The following is a 20,643-nucleotide window of genomic DNA, read 5'->3' as shown; positions in this document are numbered from 1 at the left end:
ATTAAAAAAACAAGTTGTGGTTTTGACTATATCATACAGTAGGCAGGTATAAACCAAAACAAAAGTTTCCAATGATGGGGACTTTGACTACATACATACGGACAGACACACACACACACACACTCACTCACTCACTCACATGAGCTCAGATGCTCCAAGAGCCAAAATTTCAGAGTATCAATGAATCAGAAGTAAGTCTGTGTCTAATCTCCAACACTCAGGAGACTACAGGAGCGTTGCTTCAGTTTGAACTGAACATGGAGAAATAAAGACAGAAAGATTCTTCTCCCCAAAGGTTTTAAACCACAGGAAGCTTCTCTCTCAGGTTTGCAACCTAAATTCACATTAATGTTTCATTCAAGAAAACTCATCATGAATTTACTTTTACGTGGCTGCAAAATATGCACAAGGTGACCTACAAAAGCAAACATAAATATCTCTGGAAAATAATACATTCAAATTTGGTTTTCTGGAACCCCCACAAACAATATTTTCAGAGGCACTGATAGATATAAAAGATAATAAAATTAATTAACTGCATGTTATTTATGAGTCATATCTAAAACACAAGAGAAATAAAAGTTGAAAGTAAAAACAAAAAGATATGCTGTATAAATATTAACTATAATATTACTTTTAATATTCAGGAAATAATAACTTTTTTTTTTTGGACATGCCATGTGGCTTGCAGGATCATAGTTCCCCAACCAGGGATAAAACCCACGTCCCCTGCAGTGGAAGCACAGAGTCCTAACCATTGGACTGCCTGGGAATTCCAGGAAACAACTTTAATTCAAATGTTTTACTAGATATAAAGAGGAAAACTCCATATAATAAAAGATTCAACTTACCAAGAAGTAGAATAAAGGTCTAAGCACCTAATAACACAGCTTCAAAATGTGTAAAGCAAAAATTGACAGAACTACAAAGAAACATAGACATATCTATGATAATAATGGGAGACTTTACAATAGCCACTTCATAAACTGACAGATTAGACAGATTTTAAAAATCAGGACAGATATAGAAGGTTTGAACAAGATAAGTAAGAAAACTGACCAAGTAGAAATATAGAGAATATTGTACTCACTGGTGGCAAAAATAAACATTATACTTAATCTCACTAGATATATTTACAAAAATTTATAAGAATATAAAGCAAATCACAACAAATTTCAAATGACTGAAATAATATAGGATATATATAACTCATGGTAAAATAAAATACAAATTAGAACATCTTTAGTATATAATAGTAAAATCACTGTTCCTTAAAAAACTAAAAATAAAACTACCATACGATCCAGCAATCCCACTACTGGGCATATACCCTGAGAAAACCATAATTCAAAAAGAGTCATGTACCACAATGTTCATTGCAGCTCTATTTACAATAGCCAGGACATGGAAGCAACCTAAGTGTCCATTGACAGATGAATGGATAAAGAAGATGTGGCACATATATACAATGGAATATTACTCAGCCATAAAAAGAAATGACATTGAATTATTTGTAGTGAGGTGGATGGACCTAGAGTGTGTCATACAGAGTGAAGTAAGTCAGAAAGAGAAAAACAAATACCATATGCTAACACATATATATGGAATATAAAAAAAAATGATCATGAAGAACCTAGGGGCAGGACGGGAATAAAGACACAGACCTACTAGAGAATGGACTTGAGGACATGGGGCGGGGGAAGGGTAAGCTGGGACAAAGTGAAAGAGTGGCATGGACATATATACACTACCAAATGTAAAACCGATAGCTAGTGGGAAGCAGCCGCATAGCACAGGGAGATCAGCTTGGTGCTTTGTGACCACCTAGAGTGGTGGGATAGGGAGGGTGGGAGGGAGACGCAAGAGGGAGGAGACGTGGGGATATATGTATATGTATAGCTGATTCACTTTGTTATAAAGCAGAAACTAACACACCATTGTAAAGCAGTTATACTTCAATAAAGATATTTAAAAAAAATAAAACTTATGGAAAGCAGCTCGCAGTACTTTAGGAAAAACATGTGGCCTTATATATGTATTTTAAAAAGAAAAAAAAACAATTAGTTAAGCACATATCCCAATAACTTAGAAAATGAAGATCAAAATAAGCCCATGGAAAAGGAACATGCTAATAAAGACATGAGCATCAATTTTTAAAAAGGAAAATAACTTGTAAAAGAGATGATTAAGAAAGCCAAAAGTTGATTCTTTGAAATAACTAACATTAGACAGATCATAAGAGTGTAGTTGAACAACTTTATGAGCAAATGTCTAAAAAATATACTAAAACCGAATCAAGAAGAAATTAGAGAAAATGAATAGTCCTATAAGCAGTAAAGAAATTGAAATCGTAGTCCAAAATCTACCCAAAAAGAAAACCCAGGGCCAGGATAGCTTTACCAGTAAGTTTTTCTGAGCATTCAAGAAAGAAATAATGTAAATTATTTGTAAATTCATCCACAAGATAATAAAAGATACAACATCCCTAATTCATGTCACTAAATTAGCATAACCTTAATACCAAAACCTTACAATGACAGCATGAGGAAAGAAAATTACTGGCAAAAATTCAGAAGAAACTTAGTAAATTATATCCAATATTTAAAATGAATAATACATCATGGTCAAATTGTTTTTATCCTAGGTATTCAAGGTTAGTTGAATATGAGAATATCTATTAATATAACTAATATAATCTACATCAACAGATTTTTTTAAGTTATACCAATATAAGTAAGAGTAAAAGGTAATTTATTTGATCTGATGAAAGGTATCTACAAAACAACCTATAGAAAGCAAAATACCCAAGGGATAAATTATGAAAACCATACCTTTGAGATCAGGAACGTGATTCAACTCCTATTCTACATTCTATTGAAAGTTTCAGGTAGTAGAGTAAAACAATAAGAAGAAAAGAGATAAAGTTTGGAAAAGAAGGAATAAAACTTTCATTACCTGGATATGATATGAATGTCTATTTAGAAAATCCTAGATAATCAACAGATAAATTATTAGAATTTGTAAGAGAGTTTATCAAGATAGTTAGATATAAAATTAATATCCAGAAATCAATAAAATTCTAAAGACAAATAATTATATACTGAATTTTAAAAATTATACATACAGTAGCATAAAATTAAGTACCTAGGTCTAGGAATAAATCTAACAAATGATGTACAAAGCCTCCACGTGATAGAAGTATAGAATTTTATTCAGAAATATAACTTTAAATACAGTATTTTCAAGATGTCAATACTGCTCAATTTATTTTTTGACTGATTAATTGGTCAGCCTTGACAAGCTTATTCTAAAATTTATATGGAAATACAAAGAACCAAGAATAGTTTTTTGAATTCTTGAAGAAGAATAAGATTAAAGGATTTGATCCACCGATAAGACGACTGCTTTTAAAAATTTTAATTGGGGTAGAAGTGTATTAATGCCAGGAAAAAAAAACAAAGGGAATTGAATGGAGAGTTCAAAAACAAATCCATGCATATATGAACACTTGATTTATGACTGAGTTAGCACTGAAGAATTGTCTGGTAAACACAGGATTTTCAATAAATTGTTGTAGGACAATTGGTTATTTTCATACCTTATACAACAATTAAATTAGAGTCTTACCCATAGCATACAAAAATTTATTACAGGTGGGTTGAAAACCTAAATATGAAAGCCCAAACTATAAAGACTACATAACAGAATGAACTTCACAAAGTTGGAGAAAGTATTTCTTAAACATATATAAAGCGCTAACCATGAAGGAAGCAATTGTTAGAGTATATTAAAATTCAAAATTCTGTTCATCAAAAGATGCAAGAAAAAGAGTAAAGAACAAGCATAGAATGGTATAGTCTTGTCACACACCACACATATATCTCTTAAAGAAACATTATTCAAAATATATGAAGAATTCCTACAGCACAATAAGAAAAAGAGAGAAAATCCAATAGCAAAAATGGACAAAAGATTTGAAGAGGTACTTCACAAAAGAGGAACTCCAAATTGTCATTACCTTAAGAAAAGATGCTTAATTCATTAGTAATCATGGAAAGGAAAATTAGAGCCACAATAAGTTTTCATTGCACCTTCATTGGTTGCCAAAAATTTTAAAGTCTCATAACACCAAGTTTGGCAAGGATATGAAGCAACAGGGATTTTCCTACACTGCTGATGGGAGTATAAAATGTTACAGCCTCCTTGGAGAGCAGTTTGGCATTAGATTGTAAAGTTGATGATACATATACCCATGATCCACCATTTCCACTGTTAGATGTATACCTTAAAAAACTTATGTGCAAATGTACTAGGATAATTGTAAATGTGAAAGAATTTTCATGGCAGCACTGTTCTAAAAAAAGAACTGGAAACAACCTGAGTGTCCACCTTAAAATAAAATGGATAAATCATGGTATATTCATACAATGGAGTACCATATAACAATGAAATAGAAAGAAGTACAATTACATGCATCAACTTGGATACATATCACAAACCTAATGTTAAGCAAACAGAGCAAGGAACACAGTATGGTTTTATTCATATAAAATTCAAAAAGAGGCTAAACTAAACTACATTTGGATATACATGATAAAGCTATAAAGAAAAACAAGTAAGATCCAGGATAGTCATTACTTCTGGTGGGGAAAGAAAAGGTTGAGATAAGAAATAGTTTCATTACAGGCTTCAGGAGTACCCACAATATTGTAGATCTTGATTTGGATAGTGGTTGTACAGATGTGCACTTTATACTTATAATAATTATAATTATTCTTAAACGGTGTGTATCATTATATGATATTTCTATATATATATATTATATCTCATATTTTTAAAATTCAGAAAAATAAGTACTATGCCAGTTAAATGCTACAAATTTCAGAATGTTGATTATATTGATATATTTCTCTAAAAATTTAGTCTTAATATTGATTCAAGAAATGTAATTAAAGCAATGAGGCACCACTCCATCTATCAAATGAAAAAAAGATGTTTTTAAATGCTAAACAATTCGGTTGAAGATAGGACAAGACAGGAATCCTAGATATATGTGTGTGTGTGTGTGTGTGTGTGTGTGTGTGTATCTGTTGATGAGAGCATAAAACTATGCAACCTTCCTTGAAAACAATCTGGCAGCATGAATAAAAAGCCTGTAAAAAAATATGCCCAAATGACCACAGTGCATGATGAAGAGGTACTACTGGAGTCTGAGCATTTGACTATGATACACAATCAAAAAGCCCTGCAACATGAGCTGACAGTCATTATATAGGAGGAACAATGATTCAAGAGATTCCATATGGCCCAAGTGCAGGCAGTAACTGATAGATGAAGGGATAGAGCAGATGTCACAAGTGCAGGCAGTAATTGATAGATGAAGGGATAGAACAGATGACAATGATGCACAAAGAGACCACGAATACCATATGATCACAACGCACCCTCGGACAACTCTGCAAAATGACCTTTTTGCCATGATATAGGTAGCTGGTATAGGAGTAGACATCAGTGATGGAGGGAAAGAACACCTCAGTGCAGGATCTGAAAACAGCATGCATAAGCTAATGCATGGTCTAAGATATAGAAGATGGTATTCTTAGTACAGAATCTAACTCTAATAGTTCATGCTAAGAAAACTGTGATATTATATGGACTATGCACAGAAAAGCATCATGAATGATCAAAAACTTAAAGGAGCAGAGAAACATGGTTTAGAGCTTGTTCAACATGGATATGGTATAAGATAGAAAAACAACCTACAATACAGATACATGTATATGTATAACCGAATCTCTTTGCTGTACACCTGAAACTAACACAACATTGTTAATCAACTATACTCCAATATAAAATAAAAATTAAAGAACTACAATACAGGAAGAAATATCTGGAGGCAAAAGCACATGGAAATACTGTAAAGAGGAAAACAACACAATATATTTTGAAATAGCAATGGGGTTTGAACAAATATCACTGGTATTTGAGTTTCTAATGTACAATCAAATAACTTCAAAATACATGCTGAGAGCAAAAGGATATGATAGAGAAACTGACAGAAACAATGGGAAACTATAAAAAGGGGGTTCAAAATGAAATAAATTTGCTACATAAACTTATTTCTATAACATGGGAAATGGCAATCGCATTATAACTGTAGACATGATTATGTCATGTGCACTAGTAGTTTTCTGGTAGCATCTTTAGGATTCTCTATGTATAGTATCATGTCATCTGCAAACAATGACAGCTTTACTTCTTTTCCGATTTGGATTCCTTTTCTTTTTCTTCTCTGATTGCTGTGGCTAAAACTTCCAAAACTATGTTGAATAAGAGTGGTGAGAGTGGGCAACCTTGTCTTGTTCCTGATCTTAGTGGAAATGCTTTCAGTTTTTCACCATTGAGGATGATGTTGGCTGTGGGTCTGTCATATATGGCCTTTATTATGTTGAGGAAAGTTCCCTCTATGCCTACTTTCTGCAGGCTTTTTACCATAAATGGGTGTTGAATTTTGTCGAACACTTTCTCTGCATCTATTGAGATGATCATATGGTTTTTCTCCTTCAATTTGTTAATATGGTGTATCACATTGATTGATTTGCGTATATTGAATTGCGTATATTGATTTGCGTATATTGCATTCCTGGGATAAACCCCACTTGATCATGGTGTATGATCCTTTTAATGTGCTGTTGGATTCTGTTTGCTAGTATTTTTTTGAGGATTTTGGCATCTATGTTCATCAGTGATATTGGCCTGTAATTTTCTTTCTTTGTGACATCTTTGTCTGGTTTTGATATCAGGGTGATGGTGGCCTCATAGAATGAGTTGGGGAGTGTTCCTCCCTCTGCTATATTTTGGAAGAGTTTGAGAAGGATAGGTTTTAGCTCTTCGCTAAATGTTTGATAGAATTCGCCTGTGAAGCATCTGGTCCTGGGCTTTTGTTTGTTGGAAGATTTTTAATCACAGTTTCAATTTCAGTGCTTGTGATTGATTGGTCTGTTCATGTTTTCTATTTCTTCCTGGTTCAGTCTCAGAAGGTTGTGCATTTCTAAGAATTTGTTCATTTCTTCCAGGTTGTCTATTTTATTGGCATAGAGTTGCTTGTAGTAATCTCATGATCGTTTGTATTTCTGCAGTGTCAGTTGTTACTTCTCCTTTTTCATTTCTAATTCTGTTGATTTGAGTCTTCTCCCTTTTTTTCTTGATGAGTCTGGCTAATGGTTTATCAATTTTGTTTATCTTCTCAAAGAACCAGCTTTTAGTTTTATTGATCTCTGCTATCATTTCCTTCATTTCTTTTTCATTTATTTCTGATCTGTTCTTTATGATTTCTTTCCTCCTGCTAACTTTGGGGTTTTTTTGTTCTTCTTTCTCTAATTGCTTTCGGTGCAAGGTTAGGTTGTTTATTTGAGATGTTTCCTGTTTCTTAAGGTAGGATTGTATTGCTATAAACTTCTGTCTTAGAACTGCTTTTGCTGCATCCCATAGGTTTTGGGTCATCGTGTCTCCATTGTCATACGCAGAAAACCATGGTATGTGAGCATAACAGATAACATGGTTAAGGCACACATAAGTATGTTATAAGAGCAGTTAGAAATGGTAGGTAGAGAAAGCCATAGAATAATACTTACTAACATGGTACAATATTTAGGAAATTATAAAATAAGATAACATGGAGTGGTCTAGGAGCACATGGCAATGACCCCATAAGTGACACCATGGCAAATGCTCAGACTACATTTGTGTGTTGTAAAGATACCGTCAGTGCTTAATCATTTGACTATAATGTAAACCAAGATAATCTCAGAACACAGCCTATCGCTCAGGATAGAGAACAAAAGAAAACAGTACTAGTATAATAATAATGACAGTGATAATGATAATAATAAATGTATACTTACTTAGTACTTACTGTATGCGAGCAACTGAGAACTTTACTTATAATAACTATTTTACTCTCACAACAAGCATATTATATTTACATATAGTAATTTTACTCTCATAACAATCATTATTTTAGGATTGAGGAAACTAAGGCAGAAAGATAGGAAGTGACTTGTACATCTAACCTCACTATATACATAAGTGGTGCTATGCTACCTCTGATGGACATGGTAGGAGACCAAAAAAGACACACACACAGCAAAGTAACTAATGGCTATATTGCTGATACACATAGCAAGCACTGTTGCATAAGTAGATACATAGCCCACTATCAAAAATCTGTGGTACATGAGCATCTACCATGGTAGTCAGAATATTTGACCACAAGGCATAATCCAGGAAACATGAGCTGATATCCAGGATGATGGAGATATAGGCAAACTCAATGCTGTCACAATTAATAAACTGTTATTCATGATACAGAAGATTATATTCTCAATTCAGAAGTAGACAATGACTTAATTTTCACAGAATCATAGTGTATGAGCATAAATCTGTAGTATAACCCAATACACTGTATATGAACATAAATTCCTTATGCATGTCCAGACTACCATGGAAAAATGAGCCAAAACCTATATGTAAGAGAAGACAGAATGGTACAAAGAAAACAATCACATAGTGGAAATTGCACAGATAGTCACAATATATGATCGAAAAGCACAATATGCGAAGGAATTACTTGGTCCAGGAGCAGATGGTAATGATGGGAGACACCATGATATATACTCAGATGACCACAATACAAAAAAAATTAAAGGTGTTTGAGTATTTGAACATGATACATACACACTAATATTCCTTGAAATGTGAGGTATCAATTATGATACAGGTACAGGTAGAAATGGTACTGTCAATTATTATGCTATTCTTGCTAGGGGAGATGTAATGGATGAGTAATGAAGAATACAACACAGCAATGAATGGCTTTGTTGAAGTAGAGACACTATTGCAAAAGGAGAAATCAAGGCATCATGTTAAAAGGACAGCCACCCCCAGTAATTTAGCATGGGAATGAGATGCACAACTAATCTCAGAATGCAAGCTGACAATCACGATAAAGAACAAAGAGACATAGTAATTTAATATTATCAACAAATACTTAGCATTTATCACATGACAGGCACTAACCTAAGCATTTTACATTTAATTCTTTGAATCCTCACAACAACCCTATGAGGTAGGTATTATTATCATTATTTTGCAGTTGAGAAAACAGAGACAGACACAAAGGGGTGGAATGACTTGCTCAAAGACATCAAGCTTAAATGGCAAAGTGGGATTAAATACAAGCATTCTAACTTCAGAGTCAGCACTTTGCATATACACTGATGGCACCATGCTTCCTCAGATGAACGTGGTACAAGATTAAAAACACAGAGTACAGGAACAAATGGCTTTGGTCCAGAAGTAGACGGCAATGTAGCAAAAGTAGACACCGTAGCACATGCTCAAACATCCGTGGTGCATGAGCAGCCACCACAGGAGTCTGAGCATTTGACTACGATGCACACTCAGAAGGTCCTGCAACATGAGCTGACATCCAGCGTATAGGAGTAGATACTAAAGACGAAGGAGGAAGCAAACACATTGAAGTAACAAATAATCATGGTATACAAAATGATATTCATGGTACAGAAATTTCCATTCTTATTACAAAGCAGACAATGATGTGCATTTTCACACACATGATGAATGAATAGAAGACTGTAGTAAAATTTCAAACACAGTAAAATAGTAAAATGTATTATGCACATTCATACTACCATGGATAATGAGCCAACACCAATTTAGAGCCAAGAGACAAGGTAGAGTAAAAAATAACCATGAGTGGAAACATCACAGAGGGATATGGTACATGATCAAATCATCTCAATACATGAATGATTGTTTCCGAAGCAGATAGCAACAGAGAAATCATGGAACACGCTCAGATAACAACAGTTGATGAAAGCCATCAGTAGTGTTTGATCATTTGATCATGCTGTACGCAAGTAAACAAAAACACTACAATATGTCATAGTGGTCAAGACACAGGAGCTATGAGACAGGATATGGTACACAAACTTGTTTTCTGAGAAGAAAACCGTGTTGTACTGCTCATATCTGCTACTCAGTTAGGTATTGTGCCTTACAGAAAAAGTCATGGTAAGGAGTGAATAGCTTTGTCCATGAGTAGATGTCAGGTATGCCAAATGAAACCTGACACCAAGTATTTATATGACCATGTTGCATTAACAGCCACAACTAATATTTGAGCATTTGATTATGATGCTTACCTATACAACTCCATGACATGAATTGAAAATGAAGACACAAAAGCAGGTAGACATGCCACTATACTTCCTGAAATGGATATTGTTGGTAATTTAAAAGACACAACACATTCCTTTAGTTTAGGAGCAGAAGGCAATGATGAAAGAGGTGAAGTCACAGTACATGCTTAAACAATCAGATGCATGAACAGCCACACTAGGAGGTTGAGCATTTGACTGTGATGCACACTCAGGCAAACCAATGGCATAAGATTAAAAGCTATCATTTTGGAATATACAGACAAGGTGCAGGAAAAGGCAGGAGTGATTGAAGAGTAGAGAGCCATGGAATAGGAGCAAATTACCATAAAACACAAACTGATATACATGATGCACAAGACACCATTTGCCTGTAGAGCAGTAAGCAATGACAGTTCCTGCTCAGGAACCATGGAGTATGAGCAGACAAGCATGCTGCATGGTCAGACAAGCATGGTGCATGAGCAAAAACCTATAATACAAAAAAATGTGGATGTGATACAGGAACAAAAAGACATGTCATGGAATATGCTCAAATGGACTGGGCATATGAATAAAGGAAACATAATACCTGAATACATTTTCTTTAGGCCAGCAGTATATGGTAATAATGCTAGAGGGGGTAACATGGCACATGTAAGACAGTCATGGTACATGAAGAACTACCAACGTTTGAGCATTTTACTGTGACGTACACCCAGACATTCCAAGAAAATGAGCTGATAACAACAATATAGGGGCAGATGAACAAGTATATTAGAAAAGATAGTGATGATGGAAGAAAAGAAATGGTAGTGCAGGAGCTAATAGGACAGTGCAGATGGCAATGATTCAAAGGGAAACCCCATGGCATATGCTCATATCATGTTTTTGTAAAACACTATCACAAATATATGAGCAGTTTACCATGATGCACACCTAGAGAACCCCAGAATTTGAGCTGACATCATGATACAGAATTAAGGGACACAGTATTATCATCATTATCAGCACCACATATATCTTACTACATGATAGGCAGTATTTGAAATGTTTATGTATAATAACTCATATAATTCTCAAAATAATCTTATGAGGTGTTATTTTTATCATTTTGCAAGAATATGAAACATGGAGATGAAACTGATATGTCCAAGATCTCACATCTTGTAAGTAGATAATTCAAGATCCAAATCCAGTCATTTTGGCTCCACTATCCATTCTCTTAAATAGTACAATAAATGACAATATTCTTTGATTCTTCTGATATACATTAAAAACAGAATAATGAATGGCTTTATTCCAGAAGCAGATGGCAATGTTGCAACAGTAGACACCATAGCACATGCTCAAACATCCGTGGTGCATAAGCAGCCACCAAGGAGTCTGAGCATTTGACCATGATGCACACACAGAAGATCCTGCAACATGAGCTCACACCCAAATTATAGGAGTAGACAGTGAAGACAAAGGAGAGAAAATTCATTGCAATAGCAAACCATGGTGCACAAACTAATATACATGGTACAAAGTATTCTTAGTACAAGAGCAGACTGATAGTGTATTATCACACAAGCATAGTATTTTAAGTGGAAATCTATAGTACAACTTCAAACATTATATGAACACAAATCCATTATACATGTTTAGACTATCATGAAGGATGAGTCAATTCATATATGAAAGAGGGCACTGGTATGGTACACAAGGAAAGAACCACGGCGTGAAAAACTACTCAGATGACTGTTCTGAATTATCAGAATGTATGGCATTGGTCCAAGAGCAGATCACACCCACATGCCTATAGGACATAAGTTGTCAATTATGATACAGGTGCAGATGTACATGGTGTAGAAATAAGTCATGATATAATTCTTACTCAAATAGATATGGTATGTAATAAAAATCACGATACAAATAATGAATGACTTTGGTCTGGGAGATGACAATGGTACAAAAGGAGACTCAGATGGACATAATGCCTTATTTTAAATAATCATGGTGAATAACCAGAATTCCTATTTTATCCCATTATACACTCAAACTATGCCATTATATGAACTAACAGCTGTGATACATTTAGCAGACATGGTACAGGAGCAGACAGCAAATATGGAAGAAGCAATCATTGTGCAGGAGCTAATGACCACAATCCAAGAGCTAACATCCATGTTATAGAAGTCGTCATTCCCTACACATAAGATCATGCTGCTTCCTTTTTACATACTCATGATGGATGAGCAACATCCATCTCATATATATGTGTGTGTGTGTGTGTGTGTGTGTGTGTGTGTGTGTGTGTGTGTATAAACACATACAATACACAAACAGCTGGACAGGAGCAAATAAACATTGAGCGATTTATTCAGATGCACATCATGATCCAATATCCACAATATAGAATCAAGTTCTTGCAGTCAAGGATAAGATGACAATGGTGCAAAATAAGACCCCAGGACATATGCTCAGATGGCTATTATACATGAACAGCCACCTCTTGTGTTTGAGCATTTGATCATGATGTATATTCTGATAACCCCAAAATATGAGGCATGAATGATGATATAGGACATATCACAAGAAAACATAAAAAATACAGGGCCTGCATCAATTTACATTCCCAGCAACAGTGCAAGAGGGTTCCCTTTTCTCCACACCCTCTCCAGCATTTATTGTTTCTAGAGTTTTTGATGATGGCCATTCTGACTGGTGTGAGATGATATCTCATTGCAGTTTTGCTTTGCATTTCTCTAATGATTAATGATGTTGAGCATTCTTTCATGTGTTTGTTGGCAGTCTGTATATCTTCTTTGGAGAAATGTCTATTTAGGTCTTCTGCCCATTTTTGGATTGGGTTGTTTGTTTTTTTGATATTGAGCTGCATGAGCTGCTTGTAAATTTTGGAGATTAATCCTTTGTCAGTTTCTTCATTTGCAAATATTTTCTCCCATTCTGAGGGTTGTCTTCTCATCTTGTTTATGGTTTCCTTTGTTGTGCAAAAGCCTTTAAGTTTCATTAAGTCCCATTTGTTTATTTTTGTTTCTATTTCCATTTCTCTAAGAGGTGAGTCAAAAAGGATCTTGCTGTGATTTATGTCATAGAGTGTTCTGCCTATGTTTTCCTCTAAGAGTTTGATAGTGTCTGGCCTTACATTTAGGTCTTTAATCCATTTTGAGTTTATTTTTGTGTATGGTGTTAGGGAGTGCTCTGATTTCATTCTTGTACATGTAGCTGTCCTAAGTGTCCATCAACAGATGAATAGATAAAGAAGATGAGGCACATATATACAATGGAATATTACTCAGCCATAAAAAGAAATGAAATTGAGTTATTTGTAGTGAGGTGGATGGACCTAGAGTCTGTCATAGAGTGAAGTAAGTCAGAAAGAGTAAAACAAATACCGTATGCTAACACATATATATATGGAATCTAAGAAAAAATAATGGTCATGAAGAACCTAAGGGCAAGACGGGAATAAAGACACAATGGACTTGAGGATATGGGGAGGGGGAAGGGTAGGCTGTGACAAAGTGAGAGAGTGGCATGGACATATATACACTACCAAATGTAAAATCGATAGATAGTGGGAAGCAGCCTCATAGCACAGGGAGATCAGCTCTGTGCTTTGTGACCGCCTAGAGGGTGGGATAGGGAGGGTGGGAGGGAGGGAGATGCAAGAGATATGGGAACATATGTATATGTATAACTGATTCACTTTGTTATAAAGCAGAAACTAACACAACATTGTAAAGCAATTATACTCCAATAAAGATGTTAAAAAAAATACAGGGGCAGGTGGACATGGTATAGGAGCAAAAAGCAATGCTGAAATAGAGGCAGATGTGAGTGATACATGAGTTAGTAACAATGCTGCCCAATATGACAATTATGACACAGATGAAGCTCAAACATCAGGAGTATATGAACAAACAAACTGTGGTGCTTAATCAGATGGACATAATGCCTAATTAAAAAGCCACAGTATAAAAACAAATGTTGAAACAGTTGAATATTAGTTGATAGTGATTGGAATTTCATTGTCTTAATCATTATATTTTCCAAAATATTGTTTTCTCACTTTAGTAGGTACATCACATCTTACAGCAAGATGGACTCTAAGTCTAGATTGCACCATTGTATCAATTTTGGTACTTTTGAAAATTCTATTTAGTGCTTCATTATGTCTAAAAATTTTAGAGTATTTTTAAGTAAATTATAAATATTATTGAAAAGTTTTTTGGAAAGCAAACATCTTCAAGTATAGATACTCTTTTGGGTTTAATTATGTCCCCCCAAAAAAGAGACATTGAAGTTCCAATTCCTGGTACCTGCGGATGTGACCTTATTTGGAAATAGGATTTCGCAGGTGTAATCAAGTTAACATGAGGTCATAGTGAATTAGGGTGGGCCCTAAATCCAATGGCTGGTGTCCTTATAAGAAGGGGGAAATTTAGACACAAACAGAAAAGGAGAGAATGACATGTGATGATGGAGGTAGAGATTGGCATAATGATGCCACAAGCCAAGGAATACCTGCAATTACCAGAAACTGGAAGAAGCAAGGGTGAATCCTTTCCTGGAGCCTTCAGAGGGAATACAGCCCTGCCAACAGCTTGATTTTGGACTATCTAGCTTCTAGAACTGTGAGAAAATAAATTTCTTTGTGTTTTAAACTACCCAGTTTGCCACCCTTTCTTACGGAAGCCCTAGAAAACTAATAGAAATGGTATTATTGCAAAAAGAGAAGTCATGGTGCATGCTTAAATGACTGTATTATATATAAATATGTCTCTCTGTAGTTTTACCACTTGAACAAAATGCACACTCAGAAAACCTTCAAATATTATCACTCAGCCACATTATATGAGTAGATAGCCACAGTACAATGTGCTGACAGTCATCTATCAGAAGTAGAGAGTAGTCATTTACAAGTATCTATCTTGTGACTGTAGTTAACATTGTATATGAGAAGACTGCATTGACATATAAGTTTAATGTAGCATGTCAAGAAAATAATGATTCATGAGCTAGTAATCATATGACAGTGGCCTAATATTCCTGTATAATTATACAATGTCATGGTGAACATAAGGTAAATTATAAACAATGTAAGTTGTACACATGAAAGCTATAGGCCCTGGCTTTACTCAAAGAATCATGATATCAAGAAATGACCATGGTAAGCGCTAAAATAACCATGATACATGGGCAGACATAACTGACATATGCTTAAAAATCATGATAATGACATCATGATCATGGTTCAGATCCATGTGCATAAGCTCTTACTATATAGGAAGAGATACTAATGATTCAGGAACAGAAGACTGTGGTGCTTGCTTGGATGCCTGAAGTATAGAAACTCACATTAGAGTGGCAAAACCATACTGCAGGGGAAGGAAACCACAGATATAATTTAAATATAGGATCATTTTCCTATGATTTATGCCAAGATGATCATGGTATGTGCTCAAGTCATAGTATGCCTTGGTATAGGAACTTATACTATGATTAAGTTCAGACCACCATGACACATAAACCTCAGCATATGCACCGATCACCTTACTGCTGAAGAAGGTGCCTATGGTGCAGGAGTAGGTGGCTATAGCGAATGCTCAAATGACTATAACATATTAGCAGTTGACCATGTTATGCAACCAAACATGCCATTTGTTTGTTTTGATGTCCATGCTTCAGGAACATTAAAGTCACTGTTAACAGTAACCATGGTTTTTTTTAAAAAAAGCTGAAGACAATGAAGCAGGAACCAAAGGCCATAGTAAAGGTGCAGAATCAGATAATTATAATGAAGCAATCATCATACATGAACCTAAGTCCACAATTCCACAGAGAGAGCCATAATGCAGAAGCAAACAAACATGGTATTGGAGCAGATAGTCCTTAGGTGGAAGTAAATGATCATAACATATTTTTTAATAAACCAGAGATTCATAAGCAGGAGGACAAAATATATGAAAAGACATGTTTAGACAGTGATGATGCATGAGCAAATGGTGGGAGTAGGTGGTCCTAAGTATAAAAGCATACAATTATGCTGTCTGCTCAGAATACCACAGTGCACAAGCAAATAAACATGGAAGGGGATCAGATGACCACAGTAAAGAACATAGAAAAGAAGTGAAGAACCATGGTATAGGAAACTATATGTGAGACACTTGTGAAGACAGTCATGATATACCAATATATAGTCACCCGGCAAGGGGAAAAATTTTTAAGTCTCAGAAGGCACAAGAAAAGTTTGAATGCTGGTTTGGAGAGAACGAGAATTTGGTCATATTATAGCACAGCTCCCAAGAGGCCAACTTCCTAGTCTAGTAAAGACCATACAAATCAGAGCAGGGACAACAGACAGATTATGAAGGGTTAACCCCAGTCCCAATTCTTGTATCTTAAGAAAGTAGAGATGTACCATCACACCCACTCAGACTAGGAGAGAAAATGCTTGAGCAGACACAAGTTTTATTCATTTATTTATGTTCGGAACAAAATATTTCAGTTGTGCTAAGTTCTGACAACACAACATTCAACAAAATAGACATGATGCTCACCTTCAAGGAGTTGATAGTTTACTGGAAGAAAAACAGTTTACTGGAGAACTGGAAATTATAGTAAAGTATGATAAAAAAATACAATGATAGGGAAAATACAGAGTGCTGTGAAAATATAGAAAAGACATTTTACAAACTATTACATATAGAATGGATAAACAACAAGGTCCTACTGTATTATTCAATATCCTATGATAAACCATAATGGAAAAGAATATGAAAAAGAGTATATGTATATATATATATATATATATGTATGTATAACTGAGTCACTTTGCTGTACAGCAGAAATCAACACAATGTTGTAAATCAACAATACTTCAATAAAATACATTTAAAAAAAAGAAAAGACATTTAAAATGAGATTTGGGGAATAAAGGAAGATATCACAGAAGAAGTAACATTTAAACAGAAACCTAAATGATGAACTCATGAAGCTCAGAGTGGAACAAAAAAAAGAGGAAGAATTTTCTATCACACATGAAGAACAAAAACGGTGAAATAACAAGCTCTGCTGGAAAAATGAAAGTAGTTCAGTACTTCTGGAACAAGGAAAGAAAGGAGGAGAGGCGCTAGAAATAAGGCCAGAGATGTAAGCAGAGATCAGTTCATGCATGGTCTTGCAAACGACTACAAAGGGCTTGGGTTTGATATTTAGAGCAAAGAGAAATCACTGAAGGATGTTGTAACACAAACATATCTGCATATTAGAGAATTCTGCTTGCTGGGTGCAGATTGGGCTCTAAAAGGGTAAAACGGAGTAAGACAGAAAGCAAAATTGATGTTGGTAAATGGAGAAAGAAGTTGGAATCAAATGTGGTGCAGTAATTCTGGAACAGCTGGGAGGAAGACAGTGAAATTCTACAGGAATAGTTTTGAAGCTCTTCTGAGAACCCCTACATCTATAATCCAAGTGAACACTGGTGGCTAACTTATTTGACAACTAAATCATTAAACAGCACAATGCTATCTTCTGTAGTAGGAATCAAGATCTTTACATAGGAGAGCTAAAACGAATACCATACAGTGGGAACCTCAACACTGCAAGTAAGAATCTGGGGCAGAGAAGTTGGGTAAGGGAAGATCTCTCCCCTTGAGGAGAGAGGAGATATATACAAATGTACGTGTATACACACATCACGTTGAAGTGTATGAAATATTTACTCACATTCATTAATTTGCTTTATTAATATGATTATTAGTTGTCTGGTTAAGAATATAGACATTAAAATGAAATAAAAGTGACTCTCTTAGTGTTGTAGCAAGACTTTGGTCCCTGTGATCTTCACCCCTCGAAATTATACCTGTGAATATGATAATGTTACATGGTCAAAGAGACTTTATAGATGGAACTAGTTAAGAAGCCGAGAAAGACCTCTGGCCATCAAAGAAATGGGGATGTCAGTTCTACAACCACGTGGAACTGAAACTGGTTGATAATCTGAGTGAGCTTGGAAGCAGATTAATTCTCAGAGCCTCCAAAAAAAGAAATGCAGTCCTGACAACATTTTTATTTCAGCCTTGTCAGGCTCTTTAAGTTAAGGACCCAGCTCAATCAACTAAACTAATGACGTACAGAATCATGAGACCAAAAAAAAAAATGTATTTTTTAAAGTTTTTATTGAATTTGCTATAATACTGCTTCTGTTTTATGTTTTGGCTGCAAGGCATGTGGGATCTTAGTTCTCTGACCAGGGATCGAACCACACTCCCTGCATTGGAAGGCAAAGTCTTAAGCACTGGACCACCAGGGAAGTCCCTGTTGTTTTAAACTGTTAGATTTGTAGTAGTTTGTTACATCAGCAATAGAAACTAATATACTTAGTTTCTTCTATCTAAGCGGAGGATAATAATAGCTGTTTCTTTTGGATTGAGTGCTGATTTAATGAGAAAATTATATATATAAGTATAATATATATATTTATAAAATCTATATATAAAATGAGAGACAGAATTCATTTATAAGCATAAATAGCATATTTATACAGCATATAATGGGCATCCAATAAATAGTTGCAAGTGATGTTATATTAATAGTAAATTCTATCTGTACACTTATGATACATTTTACCATTCATTACCAGATTTTACCTTATCACAACCCTTATAGGTAAGCCGGTTAAGAATTTTCCAACTTATATAATGAATAAGAATCTAAAACACAAAGAAGGAGAGGAGCTTCAAGATGGCGGGAGAGTAAGACGTGGAGATCACCTTCCTCCCCACAAATACATCAGAAATACATCTACATGTGGAACAACCACTACAGAACACCTACTGAATGCTGGCAGAAGACCTCAGACCTCCCAAAAGGCAAGAAACTCCCCACGTACCTGCGTAGGGCAAAAGAAAAAAGAAAAAAACAGAAACAAAAGAATAGGGATGGGACCTGCTCCAGTGGGAGGAAGCTGTGAAGGAGGAAAGGTTTCCACACACTAGAAAGCCCCTTTGCGGGCAGAGACTGTGGGTGGCAGAGGGGGGAGCTTCGGAGCCACGGAGGAGAGCACAGCAACAGGGGTGCAGAGGGCAAAGTGAGGAGATTCCCGCACAGAGGATCAGGGCCGACCAGCACTCACCAGCCCAAGAGGCTTGTCTGCTCACCCGCCGGGGCGGGTGGGGGCTGGGAGCTGAGGCTTGGGCTTTGGGCGGAGCGCAGGGAGAGGACTGGGGTTGGCGGCATGAATACAGCCTGCAGGGGGTTAGTGCGCCACGGCTGGCCGGGAGGGAGTCCGGGGAAAAGTCTGGACCTGCCGAAGAGGCAAGAGACTTTTTCTTCCCTCTTTGTTTCCTGGTATGCGAGGAGAGGGGATTAAGAGCACTGCTTAAAGGAGCTCCAGAGACGGGTGCGAGCCGCGGCTATCACTGTGCACCCCAGGGATGGGCACGAGATGCTAAGGCTACTGCTGCAGCCACCAAGAAGCCTGTGTGCCAGCACAGGTCACTATCCACACATCCCCTCCTGGGAGCCTGTGCAGCCCGCCACTGCCAGGGTCCCGTAATCCAGGGACAACTTCCCCGGGAGAATGCACGGCGCGCCTCAGGCAGGTGCAACGTCACGCAGGCCCCTGCCACCGCAGGCTCACCCCGCATCCGTACCCCTCCCTCCCCCCGGCCTGAGTGAACCAGAGCCCCCGAATCAGCTGCTCCTTTAACCCCATCCTGTCTGAGCGAAGAACAGATGCCCTCAGGTGACCTACACACAGAGGCAGGGCCAAGTCCAAAGCTGAACCCCACGAGCTGCGTGAACAAAGAAGAGAAAGGGAAATGTCACCAAGCAGCCTCAGGGGCAGCAGATTAAATCTCCACAATCAACTGGATGTACTCTGCATCTGTGGAATACCTGAATAGACCACAAATCATCCCAAATTGAAGAGGTAGACTTTGAGAGCAATGATATATAATTTTTTCCCTTTTTCTCTTTTTCTGAGTGTGTATGTTTCTCTGTGTGATTTTGTCTGTATAGCTTTGCTTTTACCATTTGTCCGATAGTTCTGTCAGTCCTTTTTTGTTTGTTTCTTTGTATACTATAGTTTTTAGTGCTTGTTATCATCGGTGGATTTCTATTTTGGTTTGGTTGCTCTCTTCTTTCTTTCTTCCTTTTTTTAAATCTTTTTTAAATAATTATTTTCTATTTTAATAACTTTCTTTTATTTTATTTTACCTTCTTTCATTCTTTCTATTTTTTCTCCCTTTTCTTCTGAGTCATGTGGATGACACGTTCTTGGTGCTCCAGCCAGGCGTCAGGGCTGTGTTTCTGAGGTGGGAGTGCCAAGTTCAGGACGTTGGTAAACAAGAGACCTCCCAGCTCCATGTAACAGCAAATGGCGAAAATCCCCCAGACATCTCCATCTCAA

The 20,643-nt window shown here is 36.2% G+C and overlaps 1 protein-coding gene across 7 annotated transcripts in view; it reads right to left on the bottom strand.

Annotated features, from left to right (window-relative positions):
- The window catches only part of GABRA3 (gamma-aminobutyric acid type A receptor subunit alpha3), a 313,063-nt gene that overhangs the window by 164,137 nt on the left and 128,283 nt on the right, over positions 1-20,643 (bottom strand). The gene's annotated exons all lie outside the window — the stretch shown is intronic.

Source organism: Pseudorca crassidens, chromosome X (assembly GCF_039906515.1).
Source record: "Pseudorca crassidens isolate mPseCra1 chromosome X, mPseCra1.hap1, whole genome shotgun sequence".
NCBI classification, from domain to species: Eukaryota; Metazoa; Chordata; class Mammalia; order Artiodactyla; family Delphinidae; genus Pseudorca; species Pseudorca crassidens.
Note: the sequence above shows the minus strand (reverse complement) of the source record. Positions and strands in the feature narration are given on the sequence as shown.